The following is a 21,513-nucleotide window of genomic DNA, read 5'->3' as shown; positions in this document are numbered from 1 at the left end:
TTTACGTCCTAAGAATCTGAATTGCATATTAAAACTGTCTGCTGCCTGAAGAAGGAGCTAGTTTCAGCCACCTTATGTTAGACCCCTTTAAGAGTGGCTATGGCTAGAGTGTTGCCTTTAATGAGACGACACTTCTACTGATTCCAAATTGAGACCATCAATATCAATTAATCATTAATATTAATTTAACATATCATTAATTTAACATATTATTAATATCAATTTAACAAGAAAAAAATCAGCCTCACTGAATGGGGCAAAGAAATCTTCTGAAATGAGAGAGGGAGATTCAGAAGGCAAGTGAACTTATCTTGAACACATCTGGCTGGATTCAGAGAGACGCTGGAGGGTTATCAGAACCCTAACAACAGTGCTTGTGGGCTGGGAGAAGTGGTGGAACAGGGGGAAAAAAACACTTCAAATATCATAATGTGTGTATGACAGGAGAGTGGAAGGGAACGGCACTTGAATAGAACAAGCAGTTTTGTGCCACATGACATCCTGCAATACATTCCACAAAGATTTCTGTGCTTACTACGGTTATAGAGCTAGCTGAGTAGTGCAATTTTGTGTTAGCGAGCCCTGGATGCCTTTGCAATGCCAATTTCTCAGCAGCAACAAACTACTTACCCTTTCCTTGACCTACTTAGATCCCTTGTCATGCTTACTGCTTATGTCACTGTCCCAGTGAAGTACCTTATTCCAGATCTGAGGGAGGGAGAGGCTGACACCTGACACCAAACCCATAGTAAGGTGAGCTGCACATTATAAAGTTCTGAGGCTATTAATTAGGCACCAAAGAATGGAAAGCTGTGCAGCAGTCTCGAAGAATTAGCTCACCGGAGGAGTTTGTGGCAGGATGCAGACAGGTGTTAAACTGGATCTCAACTCTACTGAAACTCAAAATTCATGAGTCTTTGAATTACTAAAGCAGCTGGGTTTTAGTTTTTCAGAGTTTTTTTTCTAGGTTTTGTTGCCTTTATGTGATTCACTTCATTTCCCTGCGGCAGAAGTGAGGATCCATTAATTAAGCAATACAATGTGCAGATCAGGAGGAGTGGGACATAACCACATCAATGATTACGCTAATTCTCCGTGCCACTTGGTGGCAAAGGGCACATCGGTCCGCTGTAGGGTTTATTGATGGTCGAACATGCCAAGCCACACAATGCCAAAACTATCTCCTTTGTACCAAAAAGTGTGACTCTCACATGGAAACCAATAAATCAAATGAATCAACAGTGCAATAACTCATTTGACTCTGGGCTTCAGAATCACCTGGTTCTCCTTTTGACTGTTAGACAGGGTAGATACATTAGGGAGGGTGCTTTGGATTGGAAGCCACGTTTTTCAGCATTTTCAAGTCATGAAGATTTTGAAATAAAAACGAAAAATGCTGGGAAAACTCAGCAGGTCTGACAGCATCTGTGAGGAGAGGAACAGAGTTAACGTTTCGAGTCTGTGTGACCCTTCTTCAGATTTTGATTTTGGTTTCTGAATGATGCTGTCCCTCTCGCCTACTACCATTTTCAGTAGATGAATGAAATACTGGTGGAGATATGACCTGATGTTCAATCTGACCTTAATTAGATACTTCAAAAATGAGTTGCATTTTGGCTACAGTATTTGACCTGGAACAATAGTAACTCCTCCCTCCATTCAGCTCTCATTATGATGTTAGAGTTCATCTTTAACGATAGTGTAATAATGGCGCAATGATGCAATGGCATGGTGTAACAGGTGGCATAATTGGCAAAGTCCCATATCATTACACTGGGCAACAGTGGGACAAAATATAGGTTCCTCACTCCCTCACCCAATAATTCCACCCCCCCCACCACACACAATCCAAAATATTAGCAATACCCCAATAGATGTGCCAAGTGCAAATGGAAGCCTTTGCCAACCAGCACCTCTGATCAACCACCTCGAGAGTCACACAGGACAGTGTTATAGCTCACTAAATTAACAAGTGGGCTGTTGAGTTGAGTGGTCAGGTGATGCCCGAGGATGCTTTTCCTTTGATTTTTCATCCTCACAAATAGGCAGAGGTGCCTGAAACAAGGTGCCATGTGGGTATTTACTTTCTTGCTAAAATTGATTCACTCTTACTTTTAAATCTAAATTATGGTGACTTTGGATCTATGGTACTTTTGGTGAATTGGGGCTAGAGTTTCAATGCTTGGATGCTTTTCGTTCTGCTCTTCCTGTGACTTTGTTTGCTCTTTGCTGTTTTTATGCCATTCTTATTGCTTTTTTCCCCCTTATCCCCATACCACTGTCCCCGCTGAGATGATGAAGGCGCATTGCTGCACAAAAGCAGATACTAAGGTTCTGAGTGAGTATGAACAAGACCGTGTAATATCTCATAGAAACTCTGGATTTCTCCAGAGCCATGAAATACAGTTGTTCCATAGCTACGTAGTGGATTTCTAGGAGAATATCTCTATAAAGGATATCCTGAAAGGGGAATCCGAGAAAGAAAGAAACAAAGGGAACAATTTTTGTGATTTAATATCCCATATCTTGGAACATTCCCGGGAATATTTCATTTTCTTCAGATTGCCTTGCAAATTGAGACATGCCAGACTTTATGCCTTGCAATATTCAGCTGACTGGGTTTGTCGAATTGTATCACAATAGTCCCAGAGTCAAAGTAGAGTTGGCCACCTCTCACTGACCCAATGTTAAGACCGAACAACAGGGAATGGAGTAATTCTTTGTAAAGTTCCAACTCTAAACAATCAGATGCAATTTATTCTTGAACATAAAAACTATCAAATTACTTAGTTTACTTTTGATCAATCGGTGAAGAGTTTGCGATAGTCCAGAGCACCTTTGAATCCCAACAAATTTGGCGATAGCCTGTGCCTTCAGCGCTTGTTTGAGTCTTCCCTCCGTGCAATTTACCTCCGATTAAAGTTAGTGGCAAAAGAACAAGAGAAAAGATGAGGAATTTTTACACAGCGAGTTGTGATGATCTGGAATGCACTGCCTGAACGGGCAGTGGAAGGAGATTCAATGGTAACTTTCAGACGGGAACTGGATAAACACTTGAGGGAGGGGAGAAAATTTGCTGGGCTATGAAAAAGGGCATGGGGGATTGGGACTCTTTCAAAGAGCTGGCAACAACACGATGGGCCGAATGGCCTCCTTCTTGGGCTGTATCATTCTATGAGGTAATGCACCAGTTCTGAATGGTTAAGGACTTGTGCAAATATTAAGGTGCTTGCAGCAATCAAACTTTAAACATGAGCCTATTCCCATAATCACTCTTAGCTCCAAGTGCAAATTTAGATGAGTACAAGAAGAATATTAGGACTGGAAATAAAAACTTATCCATTGGTTAAACTTACCGTAATGTGGACAATTGAAGAGAAGTAGCAAAATAGGACAATGGGGGCGGGGGCAAAAATTCTTACAGCCTATAAAGGATTAAAATGTAGACAGTATTAGCAGTATTAGCAAAAGGGGTTTCCTTGCTTTAACAGATGATGAGTACATGTTGAGGCTCCTCTTCCCAAAGGAACGTGGGGCCACAGAGTCAATGGCGCCATTAAGACACATGAGTGCCTGACTAAAAACAATACTGGCTGATTCTTTACGAAGATGATCATTAGCCATAACTGGCTGCAAGGGAAGGGGCTGCCAACTAAATTTACACAAATTGTTATGCCCACGTGACTGTGGGGAACTTTTTCACAGGGTCTGGCAAGCAGATTGAACCAGTAATCCAGAGGCCCAGGCTAATGCTCTGGGGGGCACAGGTCCAAATCCCACCATGGCAGCTGGTAGAATTTAAATTCAATTAATAAAACCTGGAATTGAAAGCTACTCTCAGTAATAGTGACTACGAAACTATTTGTGATTGTTGTAAAAACCCATCTGGTTCACTAGTGTCCTTCAGGGAAGGAAATCTATCTCCTTACCCGGTCTGGCCTACATGTGACTCCAGGCACACGGCAGTGTGGTTGACTCTTAACTGCCCTCTGAAATGGTCTAGTAAACCACGCAGGCAACGAGGGATGGGCCCTGCCAGCGACGCCCGCATCCCAGGAAAGAATAAATAAAAAAAGATTGCCAAGATGCAGATCTGTGCCCACTGATGCCAGGTCATCAGAGGTTATTGCGGAGTATAGGTTTATCACAGACAAAACCAGTACCAGACAGCTGTCTCCACCTTGCTCCAGGCATGTTGCAATGTAGACCTACGTAGATGGTAGTGTGGAATTATTTCTCCCAACCACCTCATGTAGCACCACCCCTATTTCAGCAGCCCTCAAACAGGGAGTTGGTGTTAAGCTGGGGAGAAAACAATAATTATACTATCTGGTTTAAAAAGGAAGAAGAAAGAAATTACATTTCTATAGCACCTTACTCACCTTCAGGATGTCCCAAAGCACTTTTGAGCCAATAAAGTACTGTTAAAGTGTAATCACTGTTGTAATGTAAGAGTCATGGCAGCCAACTTGTGCACAGAAAGCTCCCGCAAAAGGAAGTGCAATAATGATAGATAACTGGTTTTACTGATGTGTTGGCTGAGGGGCAAATATTGGCCAGGATACTGGGGAAAACTCCACTGCTGCTGTTCTAGAGACACAGGATCTTTTACATGCACCTGAAAGGGCAGATGGAGCCTTGGCTTTATGTCTCAATTAAAAGACAGTGCCGCTCCCCCTGAGAACTGCACTGGAGCATCATCCTAGATTTTGTGCTCTAGTCTCAGGCGTGGGACTCGAACCCACAACCTTGAGCCTCACAAAGGCTTATGACGAACATGAACTAGCAGCAAAGGAGACAAATAAAATGAAAAAAAAAAGTAATGGGCAGAATTTTCCCCTTCCCACTGCACCCTCGCCCCCCTGCGCTGCCCCGCAGCACGTTTAATGGTGAGTGGTGGCAGGGGGGTGGGGTGGGGTGGGTGGTGGGTGTGGGACAATGTGGCAAGAACTGAAAAATCGATTTCCCACCGGTGCAAAACGACAGTGGGAGCCTGAGCTTACGCGGGTCACCATTCCGGCCAGAGGCTGGCGCAAAACCGATTTGCATCCCGCTAATGCCCCATGAATCACCCCCGCCTCCCGCCTGATCATCTGTGCCACCAGCGGGAAATCATGCCGCTCCAGAACAGGTCTAGACCATGTACACGTCGGCCCTTACCTGAAGATTGGAAAAGAAGATGGAGGCCTCCAGCAACCAGGCCCTGGAACACCACGTGCAGCAGTGGACAAGTGGAGCATCTACGACGTGGATCTTCTGAATTCAGGATCTTTCAGGAGGTGGGTCTTCCATCTTCAACGTTGGGTAGGTTGCTGTCAAACGGAGCCCGGAAAAGACGATGGGGCACGTGCCATCGAGCCCGCCCCACCGTGCGATACATCGGGAAAGCCCCGGCTGCATAATTAATGAGGCTGGGGTCATGCAATGTGGCGCAAATTCCCAGCAGCCTTCGCGGCAGGAAACTCTCCCCGTTCCCACCCCATCACAAGACTTAGCCCTGGAAGGGAAAATTCCACAGATGGGAACTTCCTGGATTCATCCCTCAGGCCTCTGGGAACTGCACGTCATGCGCAGAGGAGGCCTCAGCTCAGCCTGCAGGTTTCTGCCTCTTTCCTGTGTTATTACGCCTCATTAACTGCAACACAACACAGTTGCCTAAGACTGAGAAAGACTGATAGACAGAAGGAAATAGGAAAATGGAGAGAAGTGGTGAAAGAAAGAAAAAGGCAGAATGAGAAAGAGAGAAATAAACACCTTAGGGCCTCATCCTGACTCCGCTGGTGTCATCCCAGCGGCAGTTAGAGGGCTCACAAAGCAAGATGCATGAGAAACAAACACTGGCATCTTTGTTTGCGAGGTCTCTGGCGAGGGGCTTGTGCAATGGCAGTCAGTGCCCGGTTGAGGGAGCTGGCATTGAGAAAGGAGTGCTGGCTGAGAGCAACCCTGTCACCCTTGTTGTTGACCTCCCTCTCCCTCTGCCACTTGACCCCATCCTGTGACCTCCCCCCACCCCCACCCCCCTCCACCTAAATGGCTGAACAGAGGCGAAATATTACACTTTCCTTCCTATATTCCCAGGACTGGCTTCAGTTAGGTGGATGTAGGTAGAACCCGAGAGAAGGGAAAATTCACTACAAATAAAACCGAAGCATATTAGAACTTATGCGTGCACAACTGTGTTTTCGCATCAATGAAAAACTATAAAATAATATTTAGAACGGTAGTTCCTGGTTATACTAACACACTCCATAGATATTCTGTAAAATGAAAAAAACAGCTCGGACAGTGGGTGCAATACCACCCAACAGGCCATCACCATTATTGCACCTCCCCCGCCCCATCCACACCCCAGGGTCAAGATCAAAAGTCAAAGGATTGCTTCAACCCTCCAAAACGTATTGTTCCAAATGCAGGCACAGGCACGCCGAGGAAGCACAGATATCAAAAGCCCATCTCCTGCAAATGCCACGCACCAAAGGCTGCCCAAAAATATAAACCCTCGTATTAACATGAGAAAATCGATGAAGAATGGAGGAAAAGCAGAGCTGCTTCTCATTTAGCAAAGTTTCAAAGCAGCTCAGGCCCATGATGATTGAAAACATCTTGGTTGAACATTTAGTCAAGTATTATGCATGAGGTCGCTGTATCCTTAAACCCAGCTAGCTGTGGGAGTCCTCATTTCAAACAGAAATGAAATCAATGGTTGCTTCACATTTATACCTGGACAGTTTCTGAGACGGCAAAAGATTCCCATTGTTTTTAAATCAATTTTAATGGATTCTCCCAATTAAAATCAGTCTTAATAAAAAAAGAAACCAGATCCTCCTCTTGCATGTGTCCTGATTAACAGATCCTTCTGTTGCATGTGTCCTGATTAACAGATCCTTCCATTGCATGTGTCCTGATTAATAGATCTCCTGTTCAGCATCACAAAACATTTACAAATTTGATTGTCGATTTTTAACCTTGAATATTGAAATCTAGCATCAAAGGAATTAATGGAATTTTAGTACTTCTCTTTATTTATGTTCTCCAGTCAACAAAGAAAGGGAAAATGTTATTCTATATTTGACTATTAAATTCTAGCCCAATATTCCTGAGGGTTAATAGAGTTATTTGCACTGTATCTCGACAAGAGCTATCCAAAAATGTTCTGATTTAATTGTATATTGATTAGTTACCAATAGAAAGCAACGTTAATATCAAAGACATAAAAGGTTTCATTTTAAACAAAAACAAAACTGTATTTTTACCTTGCTCTCCATTTTTTAGTTCACCTTTTGAAATATCAATGAGATGTATTTCACTCTGTCCGTTTCCTTGATTCCCAGAGACTTTGCTGCTCCTACTTCCTTTGGATTCAGGTGATGGATCTGTCCTGAAAGATGTCCCTATCTGAATTGATGGAGGTCCCAGCGTTCCTTGCTCTCGAAGCTGTTAGCCATCAGCATTAATTACTGGGGAACTGAAGGAAGAGGAAAAATAAGTTGCCCTACATATCAAATCCCTCCTCCCTTATCCGAGCACAGACGGGAATAAAGCTAAAAAAGTGAGTGGATGCGCTTTTCTCTTCAGAACTAGTCCAACCTCAAACCTGTCAGCTTGTTATCCAATTGGACTGAAAATTGTTGTCCTGCTCAAGCAACACAAACTACCTCAATGCATCTCCGTCTGAAATAAAACCACACAGCCTAGTATGTTGACATCAGTTTGCATTCTAATTCCATTTTTTTGTCGTTTGTTGCTGAGGGTTCTTTCTGTTAAACTGGGACATCTCTGTAGCCTGATCCTGTTTGGTCCAAAATGAAAGGTGGGGTGTTGCTTTATTTTTCAATGTTTCTGCATTTTCATTTATCTACTGAACAGTTCCATTTTGGAGGACTGGATGCAACAGTGGGGTTCACACAGTTGGGTAGACTTCTCCACTTTGTTGTGGAACACCCAGTTCTCAGGCATGGTGAAAGGGAAATAGTGGCAAAGACACACTGTGTTCAGTGTGCACCCTTAATGTCATGGGCTTTCCTAGGGTTCCTCAACTCGAGTGTGCCTGCATCCTTAGTAGGCCCAAGTCTAGTATAAGAATTACAATGAGGTCACCCACCTCAGTTGCTCCTGCCACGGACCATTCGATGACCAAGCAGAGAGCGAGAGAAAGAGAGAGAGAGAGACACACTTGAGGAAACCTGGTACTGAATCTTGTGGTGGCGTCCTGAGATTGGAGATTGCACATGTCCCTGGGCAAGTCAATGAATTTAAGAAAATGGAGAGGTATTGCAGGATTTTGAATTAGTTCCCCATCCAGCTACTCTTGTATCTTGAAGCTTCCTATCCACTTTTCTCCTACAAGAACCAAAGGCCCTGATGCCAGTGGCCAGGAGCTAATGGTCTTGTTGCCACCCAAAATCCTTCCATAAGGCACAGACTAGAGTAAGTTGCCACTAGCACTGAGCTTCTACTGGGAATAAATCTCCCCTGAAAGTGAGCCTCTGTTGGGACTGAGGCCCCATTGGGAGTGCGTGTCCACTGGGAGTGAACCTCTAGTAGGAGTGAATATCCAGTGGGAGTGAGTGTCCAGTGGGAATGAGTCTCCAGTGAGTGAATATCCATTGGAGGAGAGTCTCCAGTGAGAATGAATATCCAGTGGAAGTGATTCTCCAGCGGGAGTGAGTATCCAGTGGAAGTGAGTCTCCAGTGGGTGTGAGTCTCCAGTGGGAGTGAGTCTCCAGTGGGAGTGAGTATCCAGTGGAAGTGAGTATCCAGTGGGAGTGAGTCTCCAGTGGGAGTGAGTTTCCAATGAGAGTAAGTCTCCAGTCAGAGCAAGGTCCCACTGGGAATGAGTTTCCAGTGGGAGTGAGTCTCCAGTGGAAGTGAGTGCCCTGTAGGAGTGAGTGTCCCATGGGAGTGAGTGTCCCCTGGGAGTGCGTGTCCAGTGGGAATGAAGCCCCTCTGGGAGTGAGTGTCCCATGGGAATGAAGCCTCTCTGGGACTGCACTGGGCCATTCATATAGAAAGGGTTGTGCTCCTCTCCTCTCGGAATGAGCCATGGACAATGAGTTAAAGCTGGTTTGGAGCCAGGAAGGGATTCTTGTGAGGACAGTCACCGTGAACAGCCTTTCACCTCTGGGTTTGAATGCGACCCAGGCTGATGGACTAAGAGTTTCCTTTGTCTGTTGGCTGGAAGGGTCCAGTGTGAAATGCATTTGGGCAATCTCATCCCAGTCTCCCTAGTGGACAAAGACCCACAATAAAACTGCCCCTACTTCAGTACAGATTGGAACTTCTTTATCAACAGACTTCACGGTGACCACAAAGTTGGCTGGTGAGGGTAGTTAATTAAAACTGCCCCAAACTGGTGATGCCTGCAGCACCATAACTAGACAACCCCCAGTTGACCAGCGATACAATATAGTCATAGAGTTATTATAAGTACTCTATTGACATATTGAAGGTGCCTGGATCAGTCTGGTGGTATAATGCCCTACAAACAAGCAAGTTCTCAAGGACTGAGGTGATCCATTGCGTACTGTACAGTTTTGCCATACCTTCTCATAAAGGACCCAATGGAGATTAACGGCATTAGTAACAGGAGAAGCAGCAGCAAGCTGAAGAAGATTCAAGAGAACAGCCCATTGCAAAATATATTCCTGCTGACCTAACACGAGTGACTTTCTCATGAAAAGAGGGATATGTTTTAGAGTTGAGAGATGTGCAACCCTTGTAAGAGAGAGGTTCTTATAACTGAGAGCTTTACTCCCTGGTGTAAGAGAGAGGTTGTTATAACTGGGTAAGAGAGAGAGTTTTGGAGAGCTTTATAATGATAAGAGGGGCATGACAGGGAGTGTCACAACTCAAAGAGGTTTACAATCAAGGGATGAGAGATAATCTTCTGACTGTATCAGCCAGAACCTCATAGTGAAATTTGAGTATATTTAATAGAACTTTCATCCATATGAGAATACAACATTACTTCTCAAAGCAACCATATAAAACACAAGAAAAATATTTACCCAAAAGAACGATGCTGAGTGTCGGAGCTCCTAATTAAAAAGTAATGTGAGTATTTCATTGCTTTCCAGCACTTTCATTGAGGTAAATATGATGTGGTGGTACCTCCCCACATCCCCCCCCACCACCACCGCCCCGCATCCCCCACCCCCCTCAGCTCTAATATTCCTCCACATTCTTGTGGTCACTGGAGGAGAAAAAGCCATGCCAATTCTAAGGCTCTTGCTGGGAGTGACGGTTGAACTAATTTGTTCACTCCAGGTAAGCTGCTCCAGTTACTGCAGACTGTGTTCTTGAGTGTCCCACTCTATTGACAGACCCCCACTGTTCTTCCACACTGGAATGCGCACTAATGATTGTTCTGCATGACAGCCTCAAAGAGATTACCTGAGTTCCCAGGCCTGGGTGGATATTGCTGGGACTGCCCTAAATTCAGTTCTTCGGTGACTGAAGCGGCGAACATGGTTTTCCATTGGTGCTGATACAAAAGCTCAACTTCTCACTGTTTTAACCAGTTGAGACAACATGAAACCCTTTCCAACAGGTTGTCGATTCTGAAAGTCCAAGAGCTTTTTCACTCAGTTTTTCTTCAAAAACAAATCATGCAAATTAAATAAAAAATCTTAAAGCCAAAAGACACCATCGAGACCAAAGGTTCGTAGAGCCTTTGCGAAGCCTCAACAGGCCAAGGTTGAAAGTGGAGAGGGGCAAAAAAGGTGAAATGTGAAGAGGAAAAGTGATGTGGAGGCACAAACAGAGACAAATGATGGAGCCGCTCAACACCCAACCTCCTGTTCGATACCTGATGCAGCGAAGGTGATACTGCATGACGTGGTTACAAGGAGGATGTCCTCTATTTGCTTTTCAAGGGCACTAGTATTGAAGTCAGTCTGGAAGGAAGAGTGGCAGTTTTAAAGTTCCAACCAGTCAAAGGTGCCACTGCCTTTTTTTTGGCTTGTTAACTGCAGCAGCTGGCAAGGTTCTCTACATCTGGCTCCTGACTAACCTGGACTAATTTCCCTGTGGTTATTGTGAGGTGTCAGTTGATCATTGCGAGGAGTTAGGTTGGCTCTGTGGACACACTCTCACCTCAGTGCCAGAGGTTAACAGTTCAAGGACAAACCCGGGATGGAAATCTCCAGCCTGAGATGTTCCATGAAGACTTCAATAACAGCTCATGCAGCCAAGAAGATTCTGTGGTGCTATTTGGGAAAGAACAGGAAGTTCTCCTTGTGTTGTAGTCAATGTTTATCCCTAATCCAATGACAACCAGTCCTCCCAACTGACTGTTATGCCTGAAAATTGATCTGACTGATCAGAAAATATACCTTTTAAACATATCAACCTCCATGTTCTACGTACATATCACTGCCCTCTACACCTAGCACTGGCCCTCTATCCTGCTCTACCTGTCCCACCCCCCTCAACCAGCTTTTATTCCACCTCATTTGTATATTTCTTAGTTCTGATGAAGAGTCATTCGGACGCGAAACGTTAACTGTATTCCTCTCCGCAGATGCTGTCAGACCTGCTGAGTTTTTCCAGCTATTTTTGTTTTTTTCTGTGTACATGGTGGCCATTGAAGGAGCCTCATCTACAGGAAGCACATGTTGGAAAATTGACTTGCCACCTCAGTCAATATAGCATAGGGAGCTAGATTTACTAGGATGTTGCCGGGTCTTAAGTAGTTGAGTTACAGGGAAAGAATAAACAGGTTAGGACTTTATTCCTTGGAGCGTAGAAGAATGAGGGGAGATTTGATAGAAGTTTACAAAATTGTGAGGGGTATAGACAGAGTAAATGAGAGTAGGCTCTTTCCACTTAGATTAGGAGAAATAAACATGGGAGTACATGGCTTTAGGGTGAAAGGGGAAAGGTTTAGGGGGAACATTAGGGGGAACTTCTTCACTCAGAGAGTGGTGAGAGTGTGGAACGAGCTACCATCTGACGTGGTAAATGCGGGCTCACTCTTAAGTTTTAAGAATAAATTAGATAGATACATGGATGGGAGAGGTCTGGAGGGTTATGGACTAGGTGCAGGTCAATGGGACTAGCGGAATAATATTTCGGCACAGACTAGAAGGGCCGAATGGCCTGTTTTCTGTGCTGTAGTGTTCTATGGTTCTATGGTTCTATGGAGCTCCTTAAATCTCTTATACCCCATCATCTACTGCCCCATTGAGTTCCTGCTATATCTCCACTGATCAGCACTCACCATAGAGTTCCTCGTGTACTGCCATTAGGTTCTTCTAGTAATATCAGATACTGCACAGAGTTCCTCACATACATGACAGCCAGCGTTCTCTCAGCCACATCAGTGTTCATGAAGTGAAATCAGCAACTTTTACATTCTGAGGCAGATTCCATTAAAGTTGCTATCAAATGCCTGAAAATGTTCCTGTCTGCATCCAGAGAGCTTTTACGCATTAATGAATCGCTTAAATTGCACGATTCTGCACATGAACAAACAGGGTAAATTTGCCCACAGGTATTGCAGGAATCACATCGATGACTGCTCCAGTCAGGTTTTTGGTGTGGACTGGAATATAGATTAACAATCCTGACTTCTGATCTTATTTTTAAATTTGCGAGCCCTGTAACTCTTGCAGCAAGACTGGCGAATATATCACCTGACCGTGAGATTGTGCTATTTGCATGAGCTGCTGTGATTGTGGGTTAAAAAATTCCTAATCACACTTCACTCCAAAGTGCTAGAAAATGTATCCAAAAAGTGTCAAATGTCCAAATTTCCAGGGTGGGGGAAAATGGGCTCCCAGGTTTCCAATTCCCCCACCCCACCTCCCCAACTGCAGCAAATAACACTTGAATTTTCCATCCTCACAAATTATTAAATCCACCAGTGCAAAAAATGCGCCTCTAAGTGCATGTGTTTCTCCTTGCAGGATGAATGGTGGGACAGTTACAGTCAGGGATGCTCAAGAGGGCAGAATTAAAGAAGCACAGATATCTCGAAGGGTGTGGGGCTGGAGGAGGTTACAGAGATAGGGAGGGGCAAGCCCATGTTACATTCTCAGCATAATTCTACGATCGGGTCTCAATGTTTTGTTTCTGTTTTTCATAGGGCAAAAAAAAAGAAGCCAAACTATGAACAAAACAGTCATGAAACTAAAACATAATTTAGCTTATTCTATCACTATAAAATACTGGCTATACTCTAAAGTTTATATTCAGGGCTGCTGGTGATGTGTTGGGGTGCTTTTTGGATTCTCACAATTTCGGAGGGCTGCGTTCGCTTATTTGGAAAATTCATCAGCTTTAGCTGATATTCCATCAGTGTTACCAGCTCATAAAAATCCTTCTGTACCATCACTGACCACGACTGTTTTATTTTGGGACTGCTGTTGTTTGAGGAACTCCCTGAAAGCTTTCAATTCAGGGACTTTGTGTAAAGTGGATGGGGAGGTGTGAGTGATGTAATCCATTTTAGTACATCAGTTAGCAGACTGAGCATGTCCTCGTTCCAATCTCCACTCTCCTTCCCTAAGCTTCCCCATTATTTTCAAACCCCTGCCTCGTATTAGCTGATAATTGGTGGTGGTGTGCAAATCAAAAGCAGGTAGAGGTGTGGCCTCAGATTTTTCCTTCTCACCTTTGCTCCCCTCATCCCCAACGAAGTGACCATGTGTGCAGATTCAGGTTGTGAACACACGTCCTTTTGTTTACATGTGGCGCAGGGAGTCAGGGATGGCTGCATGGTTTCAGATTTATGGGCGCAGTGGAGATGCACAGAAACATCCCAGGGATAGAAAGATTTGACAACCTTAAAGCCTGACTGCCATCCAAAATGTTTCAGCTTTCCCACCTACTAACTGTCTGCGCACCACTGAGCTGATTGGCGTGAAGGTTTTTTTCTATTCAACTGTTTGAAGAAATTAGAACAATGAGTAACATTTGATCTATGCTGCACAATTTGTCCTGGATTGGACTGTGCTCATTGGAATGAACATTTTAACAGCTTCAGGCTAGAGGCAAGTGTTTTCCTGAGGCTAGGAATAGTAAGGCTTGAGGTGACGAGAGATGTGGTCCCTCCCTCTCTCAATCTGTGACAGTCTCTCTCTCTCTCTCTCTCTCTTTTTGACCGTTATATCTCTGTGTGTAATCACTTCTCGTGCCTATTGTAAATACCCTGACCCACCATCTGTCTGGTATCTGCACAGTCCCAAAGGGAACCAGTACGTTGTAAAATCCTGATCCCCTGAAGGATTAACTCACACTTCCACAATTAACGACATATTTAACACAAAGAAATATATTAAAAGCTACAGTGTCCAAGGCACCCCAGAAAAGAAAAACGAATTTCTATTAAACTACAGTGGGGAAAAGTGTCAGTTGATGATCAGAGAAGCTGAAACCAGCACCTAACCCCTGAGGGAGCCTGGCTTAAATTGTTTTCAAATATAACTTGCAGAAAGTTCATTGAAGCAACCTGTGTCCTTGCTACTCTTCCTTCTAGATTTGTTTTAAATGACGGATTCCAAGAAGCATAAATGTTCCAAAGTATTTACGAGAAATGTTCAACAGCAATATCAAGATAGCACTTCTAATAACAAGAGCGCCTAGGACACAGTGGACAACCCTATATTGTTACAGAGAATACTACAGATCAACAGTGACTGAGTTATGGACAGTGGTCGAATCATTATCAGACAGCGAACAGGAGCTTGCACTTGTTTTCAGGCCTTGGACCTCCTGAGCTGATCACCAGCTGGATTGCTATGCTAACTCATATGGCTACCCTGTCCATTAGCAGATTGCCTTGTACCTCCTTTCCCCAAATGTAATGCTGCTCCCGACTACTCTCAGGGCTGGCCACCTCCCAGACTATCCCCCGATATGTGCGATCGCCAACTATCCTCAGTCTGGCCGCAGAAAATTGGAGATGATAGAAGCTTGTGATGTAGTGGCTGGAGTTCCATTCTCACAGTTGAAATGGCAAAATTGAACAGGAAATGTTGATAGAGTAATTTATAATGGCAAATATTCACAGTAAAATGCGACCAAAATCTGCCAACAAGAAGGAAGGTTAGCAGACTGGAATTGTGCACCCTAGGCAAGAATTTTAATAAATATATTTATAAAATATTAGTTGATCTCCTGTGGCATTGCACATGAGGTGCGAAATCAAATGTAATTTCCAGGCAAAAAGGAGTTGGAGGACAGAGGGGCAATTTGGGAATGGCAGATGTAGTTCAGTTCCTATTTTATACATTCTGGCTTATTTTTAAATAATACAAGACTTAATGGTAGTTTGAGAAGCAAGCTGGTTGTAAAGTTGGAGACTTTCCGTTACAGGGGCTGTGGAGCTGAGATGCATGATTAAAGTGCTACAGCACCATCATTGGTGGGAGTTTATAATTACAGCATGACAATTTTACGTAAAGACTTGTATTGTAAAATCTATCTGTTTGACCGAGTTTTTGATCACCTGATCTTGCGGAGATTCATGAGGCATTCTTTATAGCAGTTACATATTTTTGAAGTGTAGTCAATAATAAAATGTTGGAAAGTTTCCAACATTGGAATTTATAATTCCATTCCTAATATATTATTATATATCTGCCATTCTGTATCATTACTCCTCCTGCAGGTACCATGCCCTAAGAGGACAATGACAAACACAGACTTCCATTCGATTGGTTCCTTATTATGCTTAGCAAAGTACTGCAGTGGTTTGCTGTTGCCTTCTACAATACGGCTGACCAGGAAGCTCTCCTGCTCTTATTACCTACCATCGGGCACATTGAAAGGGTTTTACAGGCTGATAATCAACCTGCCACATCACAAACATACCTTCTACAGCCATCAAGTCCTGAAGTGGGACTTGAACCCAGAGCTTCTGGCCCAGTGGTAGGGACACTACCACTGTACCACAAGTCCTCCCTGTACCACTACAACGCATTAATTTTTTCTCAATCCAAGAGAAATCCTTTGCAAATGGGCTGTGAGCCAATCTGTGGGACACAAAGGTTGCCCCAATAACTTTTCCCTCTTTCAGTTGGTTACTATTTGATTGTCATTCTCTTAATCCAAAGACTCCTTTTAGCAAAGCAAATGCCTGAAAACTGACATTGTTACATCATAAGCAGGGCTATCTTTGATGCATTAAGTCATACCAAACCTTGGGAGGCAGCTTCTAAATAGGTAAACTTGTTGAGTACTCTTAAATAAGTCCAATCGGATATGTCAATATGTTCATGGTGCAACAAGAGTTAATGAATTGTTTTACAGGCCTATCATCTTTTGCTCGTTTGGGTTTGAGAATATAATGTACCTCCTTCCAAATAAAGAAAGCTCTCTTTATTTAAATATGTTTGTGTTCTCAATAACTCTTTGTGATCATGTAAATCTCATTCTTACCATTGCCCCAACATCGGTCAATCTGGCAAAAGATCTCATGTGATTTAAAGTTGATCAGACTGGCTTTATTGTACCAATAAGCTGATTGGGCAAAAATGTAATTAAAAGTTAAAAAAAAAGTCTTCACTCTTTGCAGAACTGATCAACTCTCCAAGCAATGGATCACCATTGTATTTTACTTTATACTTTTGGTTGACTAATTTGAGTGATTACCTTCTGAGATACCCATGCATCCTTTATGAAAGTGGTAGAGGCAGAAAATGGAATGTCAGGTTAATAGATTGGTGCCTGTAGTGAGCTTTCTACCCTGGCTGCGGCATCGTGGTGAGAAACCAAATGGAGGTAAGGGCCTTCTGTCCTGGGAGACTGCGGAATATGCATCAGCCCAAGCCATCCCCCAATTGGCTGATACATCACAGGTTATTTGCTAGTGATCAGAAGTGAAGCAGCAATGGCAGAGTTTGGCTATCTGCTCCATTGATGGGGAATCCTCTGGTTAAAAATGACAAAGAACAATTCAGGGAACAAGTGGATGGAAATGAATCGGCCACCTCTTTTACTCTCTGCCTGGAGACCTTTTCCATTACAGTCACTAGGTTTGCACTTTCTTCCCAATACAGAACCCATACATGCGAAAAGGGGCTTCCCTTTCTCTTTCTACCAAGATTCCTATACAGATCCAAACAAATATAGGTTTTAGGTGCATCCAGAAGATTGTAAGGTCTTTTGGCTCTGTGGTGTGTCTCTGTGCTTCTGTAGCAGATGTCAGTTCATAACTGTAAAGGAAGGTGAGTGGCTCAGGGTTTTGTTATATAATACTCTCCTTTAATAGGAGTCTCATTCCATTGAACTTACAGTTACTGGAACAATGGTCCACTGTTTCCAAGGTACTGTAAGCATATTCTACTCAATTGATTTAATTTATGGTAACCTCGTAAATCTAACAGTATTTGATCATTCAAAAGGATCCATTCATGAAATGAATTGAACATTTTCACCTTGATTGATCCTTGAACATCCTTATTCTTTGCCAGGAAAAGCATTGCATTGGTTAATTATACTTCGTGATAAAACATCTTGTTCATTGTTCATGGAATGGTGTTGATGTTACTTGTGGAAGAGGCTGTGAAGTATCTGAACTATCAATGGTGGTCCTAAGGAAGAAAAGTGGGAAGAATTAACTTAACAATACCAATACCGATGGGTAAGCATAATTTTGGGAACTTTTTAACTCCTTTCTCTGACTTTTGAATAATAACTAGTCTGACTACTGGCATATATTCTGCTTTATAGTTAAGGTGCCTTTTTGAGAACGCACACCAGCCTGTGTGTAATGCTGCCTGTAACCCTGCATCATGTGTGCAGCACTATATTCGACACTACATCACGTGTGTTATCCTATATGTAACACCCCACCATCTGTGTTTTCCTGTACGTAATGTAGGGGAGATGATGGAGTTTTGGCAATGCTACTGGACTAGTAATCCAGAGGCCCAGGCTGATGCTCTGGGGACAGGGGTTCAAATCCCACCACAGCAGCTGGTGGAATTTAAATTCAGTCAATAAAATCTGGAATCGAAAGCTTGACTCAGTAATGGTGATTATGGAAATATCATTGATTGTTGTTCACAAAGGACCAAAGAAGTCTGCCATCCTTACCTGGTCTGGCTGACATGGGACTCCAAATCTACAGCAACATGATTGACTCTTACCTGCCCTCTGCACAGGTAATTAGAGATGAGCAACAATTGCTGGCTTGAATAGAAAACAAATCCGTTACTTTATATGTAACACTCCACCATGTGTCATGCAAGCAATACTCCAGCAAGTGTACTTTCCTATGTGCCAGTCTCTATCCTGTGTGCTATCCTTTGGGTAACATGTGTGTTTTCCTAAAATGCAACCTCTCTAGCCTTCACGTTCATTTATATAAAACACAAAGCTGATGTACTAAATTGCAGCACATTGCAGGAGTTCTGCATTACCACCTCTGGGTTCCAGAACTGGAGAGAACTCCACGTTTTACTTTGGTTTGTTAAGTCCAGTCTAAATTAAACCTGCATGGATGCAGTTATTTTAAAGTTGTGGTTGCCATTACTTAGTTGGTGGCTGTATCTTTTTCAGTGGCTGGAGAAATCTCTCTGATTGCAAACCATTGATTACAAAAGCGCTACACTGCTCCCTGTGAGTGAGAATTTTGAATAATTCAGATGCTGTGCCCACCAGAAGCCAAGAGTGTTGTCCAGATCAAAGCAGGACATTGTTGCCGCTGGAGGATAATCCAGTGGCCCCCATTTTGGAAACATGCCCTGAGAGAGTACAAATTTGACTTTCGATGGCATTACCATCACTGAATCCCCTTCTGTTAACATCGTGGGGTTACCGTTGACCAGAAACTGAATTGGACCAGCCATATAAATACTATGGCTACAAGATCAGGTCAGATGCTGGGAATTCTGTGGTGAGTAACACACCTCCTGACTCCCCAAAGCCTGTCCACAATCGACAAGGCACAAGTCAGGAGTGTGATGGAACACTCCCCGCTTGCCTGGATGAGCGCAGCTCCAACAACACTCAAGAATCTCGACACCATCCAGGACAAAGCCCACTTGATTGGCACCCCATCCAGCACCTTCAATATTCACTCCCCCCACTACTGACGCACAGCGGCAGCAGTGTCTACCATCTATGAGATGCACTGCAGCAATTCGCTAAGGCTCCTTTGACAGCACCTTCCAAACCCGTCACTCCTACCACTTGGAAGGACAAGGGCAGCAGATGAATGGGAATACCAGCGCCTGCAATTTTCCCTCCAATGCACACAACATCTTGACTTGGAACAATATCGCTGTTCATTCACTGTCGCTGGATCAAAATCCTGGAACTCCCTCCTAACGGCTCTGTGGGTGTACCTACACCACATGGGCTGCAGTGGTTCAAGAAGGTGACTCACCACCACCTTCTCAAGGGCAATTAGGGATGGGCAATAAAGGCTGGCCTAGCCAGCAACACCCACATCCCATGAAAGAATAAAAAAAGGGAAGAGGTAAATTGTGATTCCTGATCAAATGTAACACGTTGCCTGAAATCACATCAACCACTCACATGGACTTGATCCACGTGCCCATGGAGCCAAACCCCAAGGAAAGATTTAATTCCTTCACAGCAGAAAGGGAGAAGAGGGGGAATAAGAAACCCTTTGCATTTGTGCTCAAAGCAAATCAGTAAGGCAAATATTGAAACAACCCAAATCTTAACCACAAGTTTCTGTTGGAGATGAAAATGATATGAATGCTGGGGTGTTCATTTTTTTAAGACACGAAATGTAATTTGCATTGACACATATGCAAGCACAAAATAATCTAGAAAGCAAAGCAAAATAGATGGAAATGGCTTGAATCTGAGGTCTTTGCGACCAGTCTAAGTGGTTGCTATACGAGCTGCAAGTGTGTATCCGATGTGTGTGGTTACTATTTTAAAAAAAAAACTGGGGCTGGAGTGCCGAGGGGATGCATTGTTTCGGTTTAAAAGTTCCTTTATTCCGACAGTGTTAGTTCTCCTGCACTCTCTCCGTGACCTCCCCCTTGTTTGTTGCACAAGAAGTGGAGCTGATGTTATAGTTCGGCCGCGCCAGTCTGGCCGCCTTTCCCGCGGAGAGGCTGGGAAGCCGGGAGGAGGCGCGGGCAGAGCGGCGGGGAAACGAGTGGAAGGGACACAGAGAGTGTGTGTGTGAGAGAGGGTGGGGAGGCGGGAGAGGAGCTGCTCTCTGTGTGTGTGTGTGTGTGTGTTTGATACAGTACAATCCCCACAAGCAGCACCAGTCAACGGCTTCATTCAATCACCAGCACCAACTGTCAGCAGAGAGAGAGAGAGAGTTTCCAGCACCAGGGAGAGAGCAAACTCAAAAGAAGCCTGAAACTCAACAAAAACAAACATCCCCACTCTGGGAGGAAGTTTGGGCAGAAATTAGGTTTGCCTGTTGACTTTTTTTTTTAATCCAAAAAAAAAATCACCATTGATTCCAGCTGCCTAAAGTTGCTGGCAACAATTCTGGCGGAGTTTGCAACTTTCGAAAGAAACTTTGAAAACTTTTTTGTTGTTGTTTGGTGATTGTTGGGGAGGTCAAAGTGATTTCTTCTGTGTCAGTTTGTGTGTGTGTGTGTGTGTGTGGAGGGGGTTCCTACTGTCGGTACAGAAGCTGCAGGATCGACTGGGGAGGGGATGGAGGTGAATCTAAGAGGAGGTGGAGAAATTGATCTCTGACCGATCCGACTAATCGATTTCTCCTTCCTCACCCCCTCCCCCCCCCCAAAAAAAAACACCAAACTGCGCGCATGCGCCAGGGGAGCTGCCTGCTAGCGCCGGGAAATTTAAAAACCGTTTGTGTGGATTCAAAATTTTCAAAGAGGAGATCGGAAGCAATAGGAAAATCTCTGCAAGGTACAGACAGCTGGTCAGTAACTCTCTTCCACCCCCTCCTCCCCCCAAAAAAAAACAAAACAAAAAAACAAACAAAGCAAGAAGAAATCTCTCGAGTTGCGTTGCATTAAATACCGAGAGGGTTTCGATTCCGGTTTTTGCACTGTCTTATTTTCCTTTTAAATGTGATGTAAAACTTTATTTCTTTTTGGGTGGGGGGGGGGAGATTCTATTTGCGTGGAGTTTCGAACCCATTGTTTTTAAAAAAAAACCCAATCCAGTTAATTATTAACTAACTGCTGTTGTAAATGATGATTGCTTTGAACTTTCCCTACTCACCCCCTCCTCCTCCTCCTCCTCCCTCCTTCCCTCCCTGTGCATTTTATTTTATGCACAGTTTCCCCCTCTTTACAATCCCACCTGTGCACTTGCTGGATTTACCTCTGCAAAATCAAGCATTGGGTTTTCTAAGTGACTTGAATGGTTATTTCCATTGATCGCTCTTTCGGCCACTGTATCTGTTAACTTCTGGAGGTTTATTGACCCTGTCTGCATGTCCTTTTTTTTTGGGGGGGAGAGGTGGTTGGGGGGGGGGGGTGAGGTGACAATTCTTTCTTCCTGAAGTGCTGGATAGCTACAATTTTCTTTTTAAAAAAAAAACCTGCAGATGGTAACAACAAACAAACAACAAACAAAAAAGACATTTTGTTT

The sequence above is a fragment of the Cetorhinus maximus genome, chromosome 12 (genome assembly GCF_964194155.1).
Source record: "Cetorhinus maximus chromosome 12, sCetMax3.hap1.1, whole genome shotgun sequence".
NCBI classification, from domain to species: Eukaryota; Metazoa; Chordata; class Chondrichthyes; order Lamniformes; family Cetorhinidae; genus Cetorhinus; species Cetorhinus maximus.
Note: the sequence above shows the minus strand (reverse complement) of the source record.